Here is a 22,507-nt window from a genome sequence, read left to right as displayed (position 1 = left end):
AGCTAGTACTGGCTCGCCTGAAAGAGCTCATTGTTAAATTTTTAAGAATTTTTCAAAGCAGTTGTTAGAAACATCCATTATTAAAAATTAAATTGTGTAAACCTTCACTTAACTAAAAATTAAAAGCAAAATTAAAACACTCAAAGCTCAATCACTTCCAAATTATTTTTCATTTTACTATTATTTATGTTCTTGAGGTTATCCATACCTATTGTATCTGTGGTGGAAATCCTGTATAACAGTGCACTGCTACACATATCTTTTCAGCCCTGTATTCAGTGACATCATATTGGCGGCTCAAATTACCCATGGCTGGCAAATGCTACAAATCAGGTATTGATTTATTGTTTTGTTGATTGTCTAATGTTGAGAAATGTTAATGATGAAAATTAAAATGGAAAGTGTGTCATGCAGTTACATTATGAAGAATATAAAATTAAGGAAATATTCATTTATCATTTGAAAACTATTATCTGATTCAGCAAAGATGTGATGCACGTCATTCATGAGCAAATAAGATTCTGACACACATCTTAGTTGTTTCACTTTCCTCCTAACTTGTTATAGTAAACAAAAATATCAACTAGCTTTGATGTCGCATATCAGATTTAATGATGAGGCATTTATTGGGAAAAGAGATGGCAGATTGGGATCTCACTCTTTTTGCCAAATCCTGGTTGAATTGAAGCCATAATTTGTCTATCACTACAAGAGTTTGGAAAATATCAGTGGAAGCATTGGTAGAACCAATTGGTTATGTAGAATTTACAATAAGTATTGTGTATTTTACCATTAATTGCTAATTGTGTGCTACACATTCATGTCAATAACATTTATAATAAGTTTATTATATATATATATATATATATATATACGTACTTTTTTCTTCAGAGAGCCTGTTGTTTATTTGTCAGCATACTACTGATAATTATTAAAATTTTCTCTTATTCCCTTATTTAATTCTGTAACAATTCCTTGAAGTAGGTATTATCCATATTTGTAGCTATGGAAAATGAGGCCCAGAAGAGTTTGGAAATAGTACCAATGTCACATAGCTGTCAGAGAATATAGTTGGGTTGGGGTCTCACATATATTCTGGCCAGGGCCTGGGCTTTTGTACTGACACCACTCTGACACTGACATTTACTAGTTAAAGACCTCAGTTGTCACTTGTGTGCTACATTCTGGCCTCAGCATCCTCTTCCATGAAAGGAGAATGACACTATCTATTCATTCCTCCTCAGAATTGTTGTGAGGATCAAATGTGAAAATAATTTGGAAACTTAAGGTGCTAAAATATTACCTAATTATTTACTTAAGAGCTAGACATTTAAGATAGCATTTTGCTTGCAGAGCTTTACTATTTCGAGTCTGACTCAGGCTCCTTGGAAATTAACTTTTCCATATACTACCTGAAAAACAGAATATGCACTTCATTTTCTTTTGGAAATACTTTCTGTTATAAATTTCTAGATATTTTCCTGTTCTGGGCTTCTTTGCAAGTCTTTTCTGTAAATTTAAGCACTGTTCATTTTTTACAGTAATAGATTGATGGTTTCTTAAAGTGTTTGGCAGCTCTGTATGCCCACGTTTTTATCAGCCTAGAGCAACCCTGAGGGTAGTGTGTGACCAGAGGATCTGGAGAAGCAGCCAAAAGCTAAAACCAATGCATAAGTGAAAAGAAAGAAAAACAAATTATTTCTGTGAAAAGCAATCAAGTTGTTTGCATTAGAGTATTTTTACTTATAACCTTGGCTAATTTAAAGTTATTGGAGAATGTTAAGTACATTTTAATACCCTCTGATACCTCAGTATTAGATCGAGGTATGGATAATAGATAATTTTGCCCTGTATCTGTCTCCCAATGCCAAAGCACTTCCAGGTGATGTCATTTTCTATTGCAATTCTGAGTGTTTACAGGCCTTGATTCTGCTAGGTAATTATAAAATCTACCATGGCAGTAAGGCTCACTGCATGAGCTAATGCCATGATATAGAATTAATCAAACCTAAATGAAAAGGTCATTAGAGAGTTAAATTATTTCAGTGATACCAGAGTAACACCACATAAACAAGAATTATCCTCCATTTTGATATAATAGATTCTGAAATTTAGTCATTAGTTTCACCTCACTAAGCCTATTTAATTACTGATGTGGTTAATTACTTAAGCCCATTGACCACTGTTTAGTATTCTGTTACTTATATTTTTGGCTCTTTGAAAAAAATCGTATGTCACATTCTTAACTTACCGTTATGCTTCACCTTAATTACTTCCTATGAGCTAACAGAGATGATCTAATAAAACACTAACAGTACAGGGCATGACTATTTCTTAAAAAAAAACAAAACACTAACAGTTATTTATTAAACTTTTACTATATAGGGGATTGTGCATAGGTATAAAGGGAAATTGTTCTTTTCATGGTAAAATAAGTGAATTTCCTAACACATTAGAATGGTATTTAGTTTCTTAGGGGAGCTTTAATGGCCTCCTTTGCCATTGTCCCTGACCAGAACAGAGCAGATTAAGAATCTGTGTAGAAATGTGCTTTAAGGAATTCTGGATGATTTGAGGCAGAGAAATGGTGCAGTGTCACTTAACAGCTGAATGTCCATTTTCTCTGGCAGGTTAATGTAGTTTGCTGATGTAAATGTGTAGTAGTCAGGGTAGGCTAGATTATGTTGCACTAACATACATTCCCAGTATCTCACTGACAACAAAGATTTATTTCTTGCTTATGCCACATGTCCCCTGTGAGTTAGCTCAGTCTTACATCCTCTCTGTTAGGGGCTAAGGCTGACAGAGGCGTCACCTTAATTTCCATAACCATCAGGGTAGGGGGAAGAGCACGTAGTGAATTACACACATATTTTCCCCAGAATTACAATCTTACCACGTGCCCCAAAGAAACAGGACCAGAATATTCATGTCCAGCAATAATGACTATCACACACCACCACTAAGGACTTCAATGGAGGGAGCAAGAAATGGAGCAAGTCTCAAGAAACTCTGTTGTAGTTCTTCTTGCTCTGTATGGTCATGTCACTCCAGCTAAAATTCTATAACCTTTGAGCAGTACTAGATGAATTCAACTGAGCATTTTGGGTTACGTGTGTGCTCTTCTTTTTTCTGTGTAATCTGTAATCTTTCAGAGATGCTTCAGTCCTCCTTTTACAATCTCACTGCATCCTGATGTTCTCATATAGAATTGATCAAAAGCAAAGAGTTAATTATTTGAATAATTATTTTCCTATATACAATGAGGGAAGGAACTGTAATCACTGCTTTTCCAAAGCATCTCACTCAGTGCCAATGTCAGAGTGTTGCAAAATAAATGTAGGTTGTGTGAACAAATGAATGAATGAGAAGATAGAAATTCCAGCCAATTTGAAGATGGTTGTCAGCTGGAAATATTTAATATCTATTTCTATTTCAGTTCTTTATTTCTTCATTCTACATCCTTTGTGCTTAATTTATTCATTTTCATGATTTTTCATTTTCTTAAATGAAAGCTTAGTTCTATTTACACCTTTCTTTTTTAATATAAGCATATAAGCATTTAAAGTTATATGTTTCCCTTTAATCAGTACTCTTTCTGTGCTCCACAAATTTAGATATGTTGTATTTTAATTATTATTGAGTTCAAAATATTTTCTAGTTTCTGCTGTAATACATTTTTGATCCACATGTTATTTAGAAGTGATTATTTAATATGCAAATATTTGAGGTTTTTTTGGGTATATCATTGCAAATGAAGATAATTTAATATTTCATAATTAATGAAGACTTACCTTCTGGTTGAGCATATGGTATCTTTGTGAATATTCCTTGTGCACTTGAAATAGATGTGTATTTTTTGCTATTGTGTTCTGTAATTTGCAATTAGTCAAGTTGATTGACAGTGTTGTTCATATCTTTTATCTCTTTACTGACTTTTTTCTACTTGTTTTACCAATTTATGAGATATAGGTGTTGAAGTCTCCAAATATGACTGTTTCTTTCCTAGTTCTGATTTTAATATTTGTTCATAAAATTTTAAAAATTATTTATTACATTGTTAATTGCAAAATGGTGAATTTGTCCATTTCTTTTATTCTGTAAGGAAGTTCTCTCTCTCACACATAGCCTCTTGTCTTTCTTAAAAAGTATCTTTCTGGTTGTATTGATTCATTTTTTTGGTCAATGTATTATAAGCCATTATGATTATTATTTTTTAATTTTTAATTTGTCCTAAATATCACCAGGAAAGTCCTTTCAGGTAATCTCTGTACCCTTTTAATGTATCCCTTTTAGTATATGAACACATCTTTGATTTCTGATGCAACAAAATATTTCGGGCTCACCTTTTACTTTCCCAGTCCCAAACCTCATATCTTTTAGTTGGAAGTGACATTTAAAAACCAACATCTGGGGGCTTCCCTGGTGGCACAGTAGTTAAAAACCTGTCTGCCAATGCAGGGGACCAAGGTTTGAGCCCTGGTCCGGGAAGATCCCACATGCCGTGGAGCAACTAAGCCCGTGTGCCACAACTCCTGAGCCTGCGCTCTAGAGCCCGCGAGCCACAACTACTGAGCCTGTGTGCCACAACTATGGAAGCCCGCGCATCTAGAGCCCGTGCTCCGCAACAAGAGAAGCCACCACAGTAAGAAGCCTGTGCACCACAACGAAGAGTAGCTCCCACTTGCCGCAACTAGAGAAAGCTCATGTGCAGCAAGGAAGACCCAACGCAGGCAAAAATAAATAAATAAAAAAAGATATTAGTGATATCAAACTTAGCAATGCCATTATAAGAAAGGAAATTTAGAGAGCAATATACCTTATAAACAAAGACACAACATTTGTTAACTAAGAATATCAAATCAATCTAGCAATATATAACAAAAGATAACGAATTTATACTATGACAAATTCAGTTTTATCTCAAGAAATTAAGGTTAATTTATTATGCAAAACTAAGTCAATCTAATGGAATACTAAATAATTAAAAAAGAACAAACTATTGCTATGTACAGCAGCATGGATGAATCACAAATTCATTGTGCTAAATTAAGGAACCCAACATTAAAATGTTATACCACATAATTTCATTCATTTGGCATTTTGGAAAAGGCGATAATATAGGAGGACAGAACAGATGAGTGGTTTCCAGGAGTTTGATTGGGAATATGTTGTGAATACAAATGAAATGAATGAGATAATTCTTTGGGATATAGGAATATTTCTGTATCCTACTCTGGTTGTAGTTATGAGAATACATGCACATGTAAAAACTTACTGAACTTTACACCAAAAAATGTGACCTTTGCTCTATGTAAATTAAAACAAATCCAAAAACAATTTTATTTTTTATATTAATAGAAAAAAGCAGATAAACTGTCATCTTAATAAAATTCAGACAATGCTTTTGACAAAAGTCAATATCCCTTTATGATAAAATGTCCTAGCAAATTAGGAGTAGAAAAAAATTTTCTTACTATGACAAAGGGTATTTGCAACAAACCTAGAGTTAACATTATACTGACTCATGAAATAATGAATACTTTCGCCCTAAGATTAGAGAATAAATACACCCACTCTCACTATGTCTGTTCAATGCTGTATTGGGCAACAAGGCTAAAAAACCTCTCCCAATTCCAGAATATGTTTTCATATTTCAGTATCTACAGAGGAGAAAGGCCCACTAGAAGGATATTGGAACGGAGACCTAGTACCCAACAGAGGTAGGTACCATTATTATTTACATTTTGCAAATACCGAGTCTTAGAAATGCTATTTAGTTTGTTGTTAAGGCTGAAAATTGAACACTAAATTTTATGTTTCTAACCACTAAGCTGTACTTAATAAGTGACACTCAATTTCTCTTTGCATCTTGTTACTTCACCTCAACATTTTGTATAATCTTTGGTCCAAGGTCTATGATCCAGAGAATAATGACATCGGAAGTCTTGTTTGGAATATTTGAGAAAACTTTCGCCATCTGAGGCTTACTGTTTTTTTTAATCCAAACATTTTTAGCTACTCATTTTTAATTAAATGGAACATAATTATATGATTAGACTCAGATGAGTTACAGGGAAATTTACCAGTGTATTTGAAACTAAAAGATAATTGGAAATTCTATCTGTGATGCCCAAAATTTTAAGAAATACATACTTAATTTTATCAGTGGCTTTGCACTGAAAATTATTCTGGGCCTGCAAAGGCAAAGCTCATTCTGGAGAACCATATTGCAGAATTTCATGACACATTCTGAGTTCATATGGCAAATTAATAAAGGACATCATTCTGGGTCCCTTAATGTTATGTTTTGCGTTTTAGTTTACAAGTTACTTAGAAATTCATTCTTCTATCTTGGCATGAGATTAGTTCAGCCTCCTAAAGGCTATCAGCATTGTCTTTGAGTGACAGGCTCTGTATTGGAAGTTAAGACTTCTTAGTTTTAATTTGTATTTCAGAGTAGTAGTTTGTAGGTGGGAGAAGCCAAAGTCCCTTCCAGAACCCATTCTACCTTGTTGGAGATAGTTTCTGGACACTGCAGTGCTTGAATGGTGCTTGTGTTCACTGCCAGCTTTTATGGAGGATCTTTATTTCCTTCTGACCCATTTAAGCCTGTTAGGTGATGAGAGGAAAATGAAGGAAGCTCTTCCTTCATTATGTACTGCTATTATGTACATTATGTACTTCTATTATGTACTGCTTCCTCACTGTCACCTTTCCTGGGTCCCAGAAGGGAGAGTATAAAATCCCAAAGGAGAGTGTTAAATCACAGGTAGAGATTAGTATATTCACAGAATGAGTTTCCTGCTGGTATCCTGTTTTGTTTTACATTTTGGTTTTTAGAACAGAGTTCCACTTAATTTTTTAAGAGAATTATTTTTTCTATGATAAGATTTGGAATTACCCTCAGGCAATTACTTAATTCAGGAACTATCTGCTGAATACCTAAACCAGTGATGGGAAAGGAATTTTGTTGAGAAGGAAAATAGTGCAAGTAAAATATTTATGGCTAGTAAAGTATTAATAATTAAGTTTATGGAATATAAAAAATGAGAAATAATATTACAGTACATTTTATTAAGTGGCCTTGTAAAAGAGAAGTGAAGATGAAAGGACATGAGTAATTGTTTATTAATTTGAAAAATAAGTAGGGAGGTGTGGACTTGTGTGGACATTCTGTTTCTTCTATTAAGTTTATTTCTGTCAATAGGCATAGTTGTTTTCATTTTTTAAATATCGTATTAGCAGAAATCAGTGTATAGAGAGAGCAGATAGCAGTGAGCCAGAAAGTTACCAAAAAAATGTAGGAAGTATAATGATTAAAAAAAAATACCAGATGGAATGGATCACCAATGATATGTTGTCAGATGCCAATATAGCCAAATGTCTTCAGAAGATAACTGACCAGGTAGGCTTCATCTCCTATCTCCTAGAATACTAATACCCTCATGGTCCCACCAAATGCAACAGGAGGCCAAACAGTCAAGAAAGCAAATCATAAACTATGGAAGCTTAATAAATTAGTAAAATAGATGTTAAAGGATGTATATGTGATAAGAACTAGGGTCATGTGAGGAATTAGAAATGTGGAAGGAGAGAAAAAAGGAAAATCTGTCTATATATCTTATTAATTTACTGATTTTTGTATAAGCCAAACTTTTCCCTGTGTTTTTGAGTTAAAGTAGACTATAGTTAATTAAACTGAAACTTGTATAGGGTTTAAGATTGACTTACAAAACATTTTATCTCTCATTAAAAACGCCAATCAATTAGTAATGGCTACTTCAATTGCTCTATGGGGTTGTATCGTGAAGCCGTATTCAAGTTCTGTGAGAGTGTCATAATCAATTACTTATGTCTACAGTGATCGTGAGAATGTCTGCAGTGATTATGACTTCTTACCCTGAATGAGACCTTTCAAAACGGATGGCTCTTATGTAAACCAGGGCTCAAGTCAGACTAGGATTGAAAATTTGTCAGACTTCTAATGTCAAGCAGATATGGAGTTTGATGAGTAATAGATGACCAGTGACTGTATGTTCTAGAGACCGACTAGAGCCTAAATATAAAAGACAGTTTAAACCCAGACATGAAGAAGAAACTGGACTCACATTACATCACATGATTCTTGGCTTGGAATCAAAGATTTGAGGAGAAAGATTCAGCCAATAGACTTCAGAATGTTCTTGGTTAAGGAAGGCTGAGATTGGCTGATACGAGGTTTTGTTTTCTTGAGTGATCCCTGGTTTATGGATAGTGCTTTTACATCTTTCTTGGACTTTGGAATATAATCCGTAAGGATTCCATATGCTTAGGGTATATCATTGAATATGTTCACTTGGGTTCTGATAATATAGTACATCCCAGCCTTAAGAGAACTGGTTGGCAGTTCTTGGGGAGATAACAATTCCTGTAATGGTTTGTTTGCTTTTTTAAAGATAGGCTTGTAGGAAAAACAGGCACAGTAATAGAATGCTTAAGAATATTGGACAAAGTTGGATGCATTTTGAGTGTATGTAGACCAAATTCAGTGATTCAATAGGAACTTCTGTCTCTGAGGCTATAATGGATTTAGAAAACCAAAAGACACATCAGTGAGAAGAATGATTAACACAACATTACTCTTAGCAATGTCAGTCAGAATCCAAGATCCTAGCTATCTGCTGGAACAGGTAACTGACAAATTCTAACATACAGACATTGACTTTGCTATTAAAAAGCTAGGAAACCAAGCAGGGTAATTGTGAATGAGGTAGGGACCCAGTTATCAGTGAACTCTAATCAGTGGATTGGTGGCATTGGACTGATAAAGCAATATCATGAGATTCCTTCTACTTCTCTACCAGGGCCTAGTTATAAGGCTAGTTAAAACCTATGGAAGGAAGCTATGACCAGGCTTAGAATCAAGGGCTACAATTCTGGATATGAAGAAAAGAATTTGTCAGGTACTTCAAGTTTTATTCAATTTTTGAAGTTCTCTGTGGATTTACAGTCTCTTTGTACGTCTATTCTATTGATTAAGGGAGTGAAAAATAATTTTATAGTTATATATAATAATTGACTGCTCTCCTGGAGATAAAATTCTTCCTACTCTATAGCTGTGAGTGTGGAAAACGGTGTCCTTTTGAGACAATAAAACCAAACCAGGGAATTCCTTGCAGTCCAGTGGTTAGTACTTGGCCCTTTCACTGCTGTGGCCCAGGTTCAATCCCTGGTTGGGGAACTAAGATCCTGCAAGCTGTGAGGAGTGGCCAAAAAATAAAAAATAAATCAAACCAAACCAAACCAAATGTACAATTAATTGAAAGCAAGAACTTTCCCTGAGGTCCATGGATCCTTAGGGTTTACGAGTGGAGTTTGAAAAACCACTAAACTGGTGAAGCTCTATCATATATATATATATATATATATATATGTATATATATGTATATATATATATGTATATATATGTATATATATATATATGTATATATTTGTGTGTGTGTGTGTGGTACGCGGGCCTCTCACTGTTGTGGCCTCTCCCGTTGCGGAACACAGCCTCCGGACGCGCAGGCTCAGCGGCCATGGCTCACGGGCCCAGCCTCTCCGCGGCATGTGGGATCTTCCCGGACCGGGGCACGAACCCGAGTCCCCTGCATCGGCAGGCGGACTCTCAACCACTGCGCCACCAGGGAAGCCCCTATCATATATTTTTTAAAAAATTTTCATTGTAGTATAAAATATTTTATAACATATCATATAGGTGTACAACTTGATGAATTTTCTCAAAGTAAACACATCTCTGAAATCAGTGCCTGGAACAAGAAACATTGTCAGCATCCCTGAAGGCCAGTATCCCTTCCATTCACTAATCCTGTAACAAAGGTAATTGCTGTCCTGACTTCTAACCCCCTAGGTTTATTCTAGTATTGATCTAAGTGGAATTCTATAGAAAGTGCTTTATTCGTCTGTCTTCTTTCTCTTGACATTTTACTTGTGAAGTTTATTCATGTTATTATGACTAGGTGTAGATTGTTCATTCTCATTACTAAATAATGTCCCACTGTGTGACACTGCCATGATTTACTTATCTATTTACTGCTGATGGGTATTTAGATAGCTTCTAGTTTGGAGCTATTGTAAATAGTATGTCTATGAATGTTTCAGTACATGTCTTTTGGTAAATATATTTTGGCATTTCTGTTGTATAAATCTAGTAGTGAAATTTCTGGGTCATAACTGTAGACCCTCTACTTTCATCAGTCTGATTATCTCTCTAATTTCAATGTTCACACTTCCATCTTTTCAAAATGGCATAGTAAAGTTTATGGTTTGAATCTCTCCACTTTTTTTTTGCAACAAAAACATGGAGTAATAGATTAAGCATTGAAAATTAAATTTAAAAAGATATATCAGTTCTCCAAAGAAAGATATTTCCATAAACTAGAAATGAAAACACACACTCATTGTGCATTGTGATAGATAATAATAAAACCACACCAAAATATTATCCTCGAACTAGAAAATATCAAGGATAAAAATGAAATTTTAAGTGCAAGTAGGTTGGAAAAAACAAGTTATTTACACAGCAACTATAATCATAGTCGACTTATCAGCAATGCTAAATACTAGAAGATGAGGAAATGCTGTTTAAAAATGCTGTTTAAAAAAGATGAGGAAATGCTGTTTAACACTGAAAACTATCATTCAAAGAAGAGAGGTAAATTAAGGTATTGCCAGGGATACAAAAAGCAAGGAGTCTTTCCTCCTGCAAATACTTCTCAGAAAGAATTATTAAAAACGTAGTTCAAAAGGAAGCACATTCATAAAACCTTGACCACACTTTAGATCAGGTGTCATCAAACTTTTTCTGTGAAGGGTTGGATAGAAAATATTTTAGGCTTTACGAGCTACATCATCTCTGTGGCAACTACTCAGTGAGGCTGTTGCATTGTGAAAGCAGCCATGGACGGGATGTAAAAGATGGTGTGGCTGAGTTCCAATAAAACTTTTTTTTCTTTTTAAAAAACAGATGGCAGAGCATCTATGGCTCACAGACTGTAGTTTGCTGACCACTACTCTAGATCACAAAGAGAGACTCAAAAAAATTAAAAAATGTAATTATCTCTCTCTGTGCCACATCTGGTCTGGTCCTATTCGGTATCAGAATTAGTATAGAAATGGCATAAAGTTCTTAATCCCTGTATTTGCAACATTTCTTTCTTTAGATTTTATATTACAAGATAATATAATTACAATTCTGTTTTAGAATCCAACAACAACATATCTTGGATAATTTTTATTTCTAATAGTTATCACCAATGCACACGAACCTTGGCTTTTCAGAAGAAGGGCTCTCTTGTGGAGAGAGCCCCATCATGCCCTGAAATGCTGGGGTCAGATGGGTCTCCACAGATTTTTGTGCCGTTGGACAGAACAAAAGTGTCTTCTGGGCTGAGTGCCACTTGGAAGACTTTGTACGATTATTCAGATGCTTTTTCCTTCATTGCTGTTTCCATGGCTCATTTCAGAAGAACCTCACTACAGAGGCACAACCTTCTCTCAGGGCTGGATTTAGCAGAATGTGTTTGATCATTTAATTTCTTCACGCCCTCAGTGCAGAAGGGTTACATTCATATTACTGGTTATTGGCTGAGTTGGCAATTTTTCAAGTCAATTGATTTCCTGGCACTAAAGATTACACATTTAAAAGCAGTTTTATCAGAAGAAATATGAAGCAAATGCTTAAGTTAAGTCTCTAAATCACTCTCAGGCTTCAATGTAGCTTGGTTATTCATACAATTTGAGTTAGAAACTGGGGACCCAGACAAGCAGTGCATGCCTGCTAACGTTGACAAAAAGGATACAATATAGAAAGTTTTTATTCAGTCTATTCCTAAAAATGTAATTTTTTCCTGGCTCTGTATTCTTCTGCATACTCCTGACTGAGAAATGCATGTTTCTTTTAATTCTTTTGCTGACTTTATTTTTTTTCTGATAATATTAACGATGTACTTTTTTTAAGTAATAGATTTAAGGATTTCAGAGGTAGAAGAGACTCAAGATATCCAATGTGTTACCTGATATCAAAACCCTTCTATAGTATTCTTGCTAAATAGTCACTTAGCTTTTGCTTGATTACTTCCTATAATGGATAATTCACTATATCCCATGATTGCCCAGGCCATTCTCAGTCATGTCCTATTGATTAGAAAATTTGTTTCTTATTATAAGTGTAATGTTAAATATTGAATTTCTATAGTAGAAATTTTACATAGAGGGTTGAAATATAAAATTTGTACAATACGAGTTATATCCAGTGTGATTTTGAATAGTTATGACTATGAAACTCTGATCATTTAGTATAATAAAGGTTTATTTATGACCTCCATTATTCCAAAAATGATTCAAGAAGCCTCAGACAAAAAGCATGACAAGCAAGATAAAGATTAAAGTAGGTGAAGAAAACAGGCCCAAAAGAAATTAAGAAAGGGAAATGACATCAGCTAAAATTACGGTTTATCATAAAATTTGTGATATTAAATACTTCATACTTACTAGTCTAAGCAGCCAAAGCAAAGAGAGATACAAGGTAATTTATGGTTAAGGCAGAGCTATTGTTTTCCTTGGTAGGCAAACCGTGGGTCTTCATAACGGATATATACAGGGATGTACTGAACAAAGTCCTCAACCATATCTTCCCAATATATATTTCAGAGGAAGCTTGCTGATAACATGCTACACAGCAATCCAAGTGTGGTTTTTGTAAAAGTAGTTCTGTTGCCCTATCAGAGACCTATGGCCTAGTAGTCTGCTTTGACTCAAGGATAATTTGGAATATAAATGGGAAGAGATAATTTGAACATCTACAAAAATTCCATAATTGAACTTTTTATATGAATAGCATAACAGAAAATAAAATGTTATATTCTTTGGCATGATTTAGAAGTACAGAATTTTTAAGTGGTTTCTTAAAGACATGTTCAAATACTTTGACAATGAACTGAGTAACAAAGAGTTGATGTCATTTTAAAATAAAAGTAACCTAATGAAGACAAGCAGCTATGTAGATAATTCTCCTTGAATGAGTTTACATTTATGCACGGCAGGTGGGCCTGTAATTCCCGAGTTCACTATGCAATCCTGAAATGCCATCTGGAAACTAACCAGTAAACTCTAGACTAGTGGTTCTCAAACTTTAGTATATTGAAGAATCACTTGGGAACCTTGTCAGACATGCAGATCTCCCCACAGCCAAATATTCTGTGTGGAATATAGGAATCTGCATTTTGCATGTGATGTGGACACATTTTGCAAAACATTGCTCTAGACCTGGTAAATCTCTACTCTGGGGCTGAGATTACTATAGAGTTAGCCAAAATTATCAGTAGGTCATTATTCACAAATTTTGTTTCATTTAATTTTCCCCCTTTGGAGCTGGAAGATTATGTCTCTTTTTTCACAAGATTTCTATAAGACTGCCTTCATTCATTTAAAGTTCCAGGGACTTCCCTGGGGGCACAGTGGTTAAGAATCCGCCTGGCAATTCAGGGGACATGGGTTTGAGCCCTGGTCCGGGAAGATCCCACATGCCGCAGAGCAACTAAGCCTGTGCGCCACAACACTGAGCCTGTGCTCTAGAGCCCGCGAGCCACAACTACTGAGCCCACATGCCACAACTACTGAAGCCCACACGCCTTGAGCCAGTGCTCCGCAATGGGACAAGCCACCAAATTGAGAAGCCTGCGCACCGCAACAAGGAGTAGCCCTGACTCGCTGCAACTAGAGAAAGCCTGTGTGCAGCAACGAAGACCCAATGCAGCCAAAAAAAAAAAAAAGTTCCAGGTTCAGAGAAAGATAAAGGAGATTTCCAGAGCTAATATAAAAATCTCTTCTGGTTAAGAATTTTCAGTGAACCTCTACAGTGTACCACCAAGTTGCCAGGTAACAACTTTGTTTTTATACTGTATTAATATAGTTCATCGACTTTTAGTATTATTATTCTTGGAAACTTCTTTTTATTGTTCACAGGATGCCTGAGGGAGACCATGTTATTTATAGTTGTGTGGTTATAAACACATTGAGAGACACAATCTGTGTCACTAAGTATACGGGGCATAGCAGGATGGAAGAGGCAGTTTTGCTTCTGGTAATCCACTTATCTTCCTGTATGTGATGGTGAAAAATGAATTATCTGGCTACCTGCTTGAGTAGCTCAGGTGAAAAATTTGCATATTTCAGCTCTTGTACAATCTGGTTATTTGCCTTCTTAAAAACAGAGCTGCTAAAAACAATGTCATGCTTAAATTCACACTAAGAGCAATGACAGAGAATGAAGTTCTCTTTGTCTTAAACTCGGGCTTCATTTACCTAATCACTTTCAGCATTTTCAGAGTCAAACACTGAAGAATGTAAAGCTCTTTGACTAAAGCAACAAAGCTGACATGTGTTCTTTCTACTATTTGTCAGGCACTGTGTTAGGTTATGGGAAAAAGGGAACGAATAGGACAGATGATATCCCCAAGGAGTTCACATTGAATCCCCTCACCTCCTTTTTGAGCTCTTCACTGCTGTACCTCACCCTTGATCCACCAGGGGAATTTCTCACTGTGAGACAGGTCACTAGGTGAAGAAATCACTTCACCAGGTTATTTTCTATTATCAGGGATTTAAAAGTATTATGTTTTGACAATAAAGTGTTATTGTGTTTCTAAGCTTAGAGAATAGAAGTAACAAATGAAATCAGTTTTTTGCTTTTTTGTTTTTGTTTGTTTTTAAGTATCAGGAGGGAAAAAAGGAGAAACATAGAGTAGGTAATAAAGTGGCTGTGATTTCTGATTTTATTTTCCTCTAGGGAAAACATAATCACAGGGGTTTTGTGCTGCTTATATTGATGTGCTATGCTTTCTTTCAACGTGAGTGAGATGCTAGCAGTTATATACAGATGATAAGAAATTCTGAGAATATTGAATGAAAGGATTTCTTTCCTTAGTGAATGGGCAATCTTCCTTGCTTGAAAGAATGCCCTCAAATAAAAGCCCCTGAAATGGCTTTAGATGCAAACTTGGTTACAGCTTCTGTAGAAAAGCCAAGTTTAAGAAACACTGAGCAATCAAGAAGATATTTGATGAGTTAAAAGGGGTTTTCTATTCTAGCTGAGTGACAGGAAGTTGTTAGGCCAAGTAGTAACTAATAAATGATTTCAACAGGTAGTATTAGTGAGAAAATTAGATGTGTATCCTCAGAGTATTTAAATCTTTTTTTTCTAATTTGTGTATCATGTACTTTAGTATTTTCAGTGATTTTTTGGTATAATTTTTTTTTCTGTTTTTGCTGTTTTCTGTTCTTTTGATGAAATTCTTTCATCAAAAGCCAACCAAACAAACAGAACCCTGAGTTTTGAAACATGCCATATATATATATATATATATATATATATATATATATATATACCTGTATTAATTCCATCTATGGGATGTTTGGTTATTTATTTATTTTTAATGGCAGTTTTCATTTAAATTATGTTATAAACAACATTCCATTTGGCTAATTTATAAGATCACAGCATAATTATTCTAGCATAGTTTCTAAAGAACAAATTAGTTCAAATCACTAACAGATTTGCTGAAATTGGTTATGTAATATAGTATTTTAGCAGAATAAATGATTTAAACTAACATAACTTGTCGAGGTTAATAGTAACAAACTTGAGAATAATTCACAGACAATGTTAGAAATATACTAATATTAATGACATTAACATGATTCTTCTATATTTTACTGATGTAACTAGTCCAGAAAACACATAGTAAGCAACAACAAGAAAAAATTAGAACCTCCAATAGCGACCAATGCTGTTGAATATAATTATAAGAAATTATAAATTGGCAGGTAAAACTTTAATCCTAAATATTATATCCATGTGATATCCCAGTAATTTGTTTTTTTTATTTTTTACATCTTTATTGGAGTATAATTGCTTTACAATGGTGTGTTAGTTTCTGCTTTAAACAAAGTGAATCAGTTATACATATATATATGTTCCCATATCTCTTCCCTCTTGCGTCTCCCTCCCTCCCACCCTCTCTATCCCACCCCTCTAGGTGGTCACAAAGCACGGAGCTGATCTCCCTGTGCTATGCGGCTGCTTCTCACTAGCTATCTATTTTATGTTTGGTAGTGTATATATGTCCATGCCACTCTCTCACTTTGTTACAGCTTACCCTTCCCCCTCCCCGTATCCTCAAGTCCATTTGCTAGTAGGTCTGTGTCTTTATTCCTTTCTTATGCCTAGGTTCTTCATGACATTTTTTTTTCTTAAATTCCATATATATGTGTTAGCGTATGGTATTTGTCTTTCTCTTTCTGACTTACTTCACTATGTATGACAGACTCTAGGTCCATCCACCTCACTACAAATAACTCAATTTCGTTTCTTTTTATGGCTGAGTAATATTCCATTGTATATATGTGCCACATCTTCTTTATCCATTCATCCGATGATGGACACTTAGGTTGTTTCCATCTCCTGGCTATTGTAAATAGAGCTGCAATGAACATTTTGGTACATGACTCTTTTTGAATTATGGTTTTCTCAGGGTATATGCCCAGTAGTGGGACTGCTGGGTCATATGGTAGTTCTATTTGTACTTTCTTAAGGAACCTCCATACTGTTCTCCATAATGTCTATACCTATTCACATTTCGACCAACAGTGCAAGAGTGTTCCCTTTTCTCCACACCCTCTCCAGCATTTATTGTTTCTAGATTTTTTGATGATGGCCATTCTGACTGGTGTGAGATGATATCTCATTGTAGTTTTGATTTGCATTTCTCTAATGATTAATGATGTTGAGCATTCTTTCATGTGTTTGTTGGCAGTCTGTATATCTTCTTTGGAGAAATGTCTATTTAGGTCTTCTGCCCATTTTTGGACTGGGTTGTTTGTTTTTTTATTATTGAGATGCATGAGCTGCTTGTAAATTTTGGAGATTAGTCCTTTGTCAGTTGCTTCATTTGAAAATATTTTCTCCCATTCTGAGGGTTGTCTGTTGGTCTTGTTTATGGTTTCCTTTGCTGTGTAAAAACTTTGAAGTTTCATTAGGTCCTATTTGTTTATTTTTGTTTTTATTTCCATTTCTCTAGGAGGTGGGTCAAAAAGGATTTTGCTGTGATGTATGTCATAGAGTGTTCTGCCTATGTTTTCCTCTAAGAGTTTGATAGTTTCTGGCCTTACATTTAAGTCTTTAATCCATTTTGAGCTTATTTAGTGTATGGTGTTAGGGATTGATCTAATCTCATAATTTTACATGTACCTGTCCAGTTTTCCCAGCACCACTTATTGAACAGGCTGTCCTTTCTCCACTGTACATTCCTGCCTCCTTTATCAAAGATAAGGTGACCATATGTGCATGGGTTTATCTCTGGGCTTTCTATCCTGTTCCATTTATCTATATTTCTGTTTTTGTGCCAGTACCATACTGTCTTGATTACTGTAGCTTTGTAGTATAGTTGGAAGTCAGGGAGCCTGATTCCTCCAGCTCCATTTTTCGTTTTCAAGATTGCTTTGGCTATTTGGGGTCTTTTGTGTTTCCATACAAATTGTGAAATTTTTTGTTCTAGTTCTGTGAAAAATGCCAGTGGTAGTTTGTTAGGGATTGCATTGAATCTGTAGATTGCTTTGGGTAGTAGAGTCATTTTCACATTGTTGATTCTTCCCATCCAAGAACATGGTATATCTCTCCATCTATTTGTATCATTTTTAATTTCTTTCATCAGTGTCTTATAATTTTCTGCATACAGGTCTTTTGTCTCCTTAGGTAGGTTTATTCCTAGATATTTTATTCTTTTTTTTGCAATGGTAAATGGGAGTGTTTTCTTGATTTCACTTTCAGATTTTTCATCATTAGTGTTTAGGAATGCCTAAGATTTCTGTGCATTAATTTTGTGTCCTGCTATTTTACCAAATTCATTGATTAGCTCTAGTAGTTTTATGGTAGCATCTTTAGGATTCTCTTTGTATAGTATCATGTCATCTGCAAACAGAGACAGCTTTACTTCTTCTTTTCCGATTTGGATTCCTTTTATTTTCTTTTCTTCTCTGATTGCTGTGGCTAAAACTTCCAAAACTATGTTGAATAAGAGTGGTGAGAGTGGGCAACCTTGTCTTGTTCCTGATCTTAGTGAAAATGCTTTCAGTTTTTCTCCATTGAGGACGATGTTGGCTGTGGGTTTGTCATATATGGCCTTTATTATGTTGAGGAAAGTTCCCTCTATGCCTACTTTCTGCAGGGTTTTTATCATAAATGGGTGTTGAATTTTGTTGAAAGCTTTCTCTGGATCTACTGAGATGATCATATGGTTTTTCTCCTTCAATTTGTTAATATGGTGTATCACATTGATTGATTTGCGCATATTGAAGATTCCTTGCATTCCTGGGATAAACCCCACTTGATCATGATGTATGATCCTTTTAACATGCTGTTGGATTCTGTTTGCTAGTATTTTGTTGAGGATTTTTGCATCTATGTTCATCAGTGATACTGGCCTGTAGTTTTCTTTCTTTGTTACATCCTTGTCTGGTTTTGGTATCAGGGTGATGGTGGCCTCGCAGAATGAGTTTGGGAGGGTTCCTCCTGCTATATTTTGGAAGAGTTTGAGAGGGATAGGTCTTAGCTCTTCTCTAAATGTTTGATAGAATTCGTCTGTGAAGCCATCTGGTCCTGGGCTTTTGTTTGTTGGAAGATTTTTAATCACAGTTTCAATGTCAGTGCTTGAGATTGGTCTGTTCATATTTTCTATTTCTTCCTGATTCAGTCTTGGCAGGTTGTGCATTTCTAAGAATTTGTCCATTTCTTCCAGATTGTCCATTTTATTGGCATAGAGTTGCTTGTAGTAATCTCTCATGATCTTTTGTATTTCTGCAGTGTCAGTTGTTACTTCTCCTTTTTCGTTTCTAAATCTATTGATTTGAGTCTTCTCCCTTTTTTTCTTGATGAGTCTGGCTAATGGTTTATCAATTTTGTTTATCTTCTCAAAGAACCAGCTTTCAATTTTATTGATCTTTGCTATCGTTTCCTTCATTTCTTCTTCATTTATTTCTGATCTCATCTTTATGATTTCTTTCCTTCTGCTAACTTTGGGGTTTTCTGTTCTTCTTTCTCTAATTGCTTTAGGTGCAAGGTTAAGTTGTTTATTCGAGGTGTTTCCTGTTTCTTAAGGTAGGATTGTATTGCTATAAAGTTCTTTCTTAGAACTGCTTTTGCTGCATCCCATAGGTTTTGGGTCATCGTGTCTCCATTGTCATTTGTTTCTAGGTATTTTTTGATTTCCTCTTTGATTTCTTTAGTGATCACTTCGTTATTAAGTAGTGTATTGTTTAGCCTCCATGTGTTTGTATTTTTTACAGATATTTTCTTGTAATTGATATCTAGTCTCATAGTGTTGTGGTCGGAAAAGATACTTGATACAATTTAAATTCTCTTAAATTTACCAAGGCTTGATTTGTGACCCAAGATATGATCTATCCTTGAAAATGTTCCATGAGAACTTGAGAAAAATGTGTATTCTGTTGTTTTTGGATGGAATGTCCTATGAATATCAATTAAGTCCATCTTGTTTAATGTATTATTTAAAGCTTGTATTTATTTATTTTCATTTTGGATGGTCTGTCCATTGGTGAAAGTGGGGTCTTAAAGTCCCCTACTATGAATGTGTTACTGTCGATTTCCCCTTTTTTATGGCTGTTAGTATTTGCCTTATGTATTGAGGTGCTCCTATATTAGGTGCATAAATATTTACAATTGTTATATCTTCTTCATGGATCGATCCCTTGATCATTATGTAGTGTCCTTCTTTGTCTCTTCTAATAGTCTTTATTTTAACATCTATTTTGTCTGATATGTGCATTGCTACTCCAGCTTTCTTTTGGTTTCCATTTGCATGGAATACCTTTTTCCATCCCCTCACTTTCAGTCTGTATGTGTCTCCAGGTCTGAAGTGGGTCTCTTGTAGACAGCATATATATGGATCTTGTTTTTGTATCCATTCAGCCAGTCTGTGTCTTTTGGTGGGAGCATTTAATCCATTTACATTTAAGGTAATTATCGACATGTATGTTCCTATTCCCATTTAGGTATTTTCCTTCTCTTGTGTTTCTTGCCTAGAGAAGATCCTTTAGCATCTGTTGTAAAGCTGGTTTGGTGGTGCTGAACTCTCTCGGCTTTTGCTTGTCTGTAAAGGTTTTAATTTCTCCATCAAATCTGAATGAGATCCTTGCTGGGTAGAGTAATCTTGGTTGCAGGTTTTTCTCATTCATCACTTTAAATATGTTCTGCCAGTCCCTTCTGGCTTGTAGAGTTTCTGCTGAAAGATCAGCTGTTAACCTTATGGGGATTCCCTTGTGTGTTATATGTTGTTTTTCCCTTGCTGCTTTCAATATGTTTTCTTTGTATTTAATTTTTGACAGTGTGATTAATATGTGTCTTGGCATATTTTCCTTGGATTTATCCTGTATGGTACTCTATGTACTTCCTGGACTGATTAACTATTTCCTTTCCCATATTAGGGAAGTTTTCAACTATGATCTCTTCAAAGATTTTCTCAGTCTCTTTTTCTCTTCTTCTTCTGGAACCCCTATAATTCGAGTGTTGGTGCATTTAATGTTGTCCCAGAGGTCTCTGACACTGTCGTCAGTTCTTTTCATTCTTTTTTCTTTATTCTGCTCTGCAGTAGTTATTTCCACTATTTTACCTTCCAGGTCACTTATCCGTTCTTCTTCCTTAGTTATTCTGCTATTGATCCCTTCTAGAGTATTTTTAATTCCATTTATTGTGTTGTTCATCATTGCTTGTTTCACCTTTAGTTCTTCTAGTTCCTTGTTAATTGTTTCTTGCATTTTCTCTATTCTATTTCCAAGATTTTGATCATCTTTACTATCATTATTCTGAATTCCTTTTCAGGTAGAGTGCCTATTTTCTCTTCATTTGTTAGGTCTGGTGGGTTTTTATCTTGCTCCTTCATCTGCTGTGTGTTTTTCTGTTTTCTCATTTTGTTTATCTTACTGTGTTTGGGGTCTCCTTTTTGCAGGCTGCAGATTCGTAGTTCCCTTTGTTTTTGGTGTCTGTCCCCAGTGGTTAAAGTTGGTTCAGTGGGTTGTGTAAGCTTCCTGTGGAGGGGACTAGTACCTGTGTTCTGGTGGATGAGGCTGGATCTTGTCTTTCTGGTGGGCAGGTCCACGTCTGGTGTTGTGTTTTCAGGTGTCTGTGGACTTATTATGATTTTAGGCAGCCTCTCTGCTAATGGGTGGGGTTGTGTTCCTGTCTTGCTAGTTGTTTGGCATAGGGTGTCCAGCACTGTAGCTTGCTGGTCGTTGAGTGAAGTTGGGTGTTGGTGTTGAGATGGAGATCTCTGGGAGATTTTCACCATTTGATATTATGTGGAGCTGGGAAGTCTCTTGTGGACCAGTGTCCTAAAGTTGCCTCTCCCTCCTCAGAGGCACACACCTTTCATCCACACGGCTCAGAATATAGGGGAGAAAAAGTATAAAGAAAGAAAGAGGATAAAGTAAGTTAAAAGTATAAAGGGGATAGTTAAAAAGTAAGTAAGTTAAAGTAAGTTATAAAGTAAAAGTTATAAAGTAAGTAAATAGTTAAAGTAAGTTAAAAGTATAAAGAGGATAAAGTAAGTTAAAAGTATAAAGAAAAAAAGAAAATAAAGTAAGTTAAAATAAAATTATTAAAATAAAAATAATTATTAAGAACAAAAAAAATTTTTTTAAGTAAAAAAAAGCAAAAACGGACGGAAAGTACCCTAGGAGAAATGGTGAAAGCAAAGCTATACAGGCAAAATCTCACACAGAAGCATACACATACGCACTCACAAAAAGAGGAAAAGGGGGAAAAATAATAAATCTTGCTCTCAAAGTCCACCTCCTCAATTTGGGATGATTCGTTTTCTATTCAGGTATTCCACAGATCCAGGGTACATCATGTTCATTGTGGAGATTTAATCCGCTGCTCCTGAGGCTGCTGGGGGAGATTTCCCTTTCTCTTCTTTGTTCACACAGCTCCCGGGGTTCAGCTTTGGATTTGGCCCCGCCTCTGCGTGTACGTCGCTGGACGGCGTCTGTTCTTCGCTCAGACAGGACGGGGTTAAAGGAGCCGCTGATTCGGGGGCTCCGCCTCACTCAGGCCGGAGGGAGGGAGGGGCACAGAGTGCGGGGCGAGCCTGCGGCGTCAGAGGCTGGCATGACGTTGCACCAGCCTGGGACGCGCCGTGCGTTCTCCCGGGGAAGTTGTCCCTGGATCCTGGGACCCTGGCAGTGGCGGGCTGCACAGGTTCCCCGGAAGGGAGGTGTGGTGAGTGCCGTGTGCTCGCACCCAGGCTTCTTGGTGGCGGTAGCAGCAGACTTAGCATCTCATTCCCGTCTCTGGGGTCTGCGCTGTTAGCTGCGGCTGGCGCTCTGGAGCTCCTTTTAAGCAGCGCTCTTAATCCGCTCTCATAGCGCACCAGGAAACAAAGAGGGAAGA

The sequence above is a fragment of the Lagenorhynchus albirostris genome, chromosome 8 (assembly GCF_949774975.1).
Source record: "Lagenorhynchus albirostris chromosome 8, mLagAlb1.1, whole genome shotgun sequence".
Classification (NCBI taxonomy): Eukaryota; Metazoa; Chordata; class Mammalia; order Artiodactyla; family Delphinidae; genus Lagenorhynchus; species Lagenorhynchus albirostris.
This window is presented reverse-complemented; position numbering follows the sequence as displayed.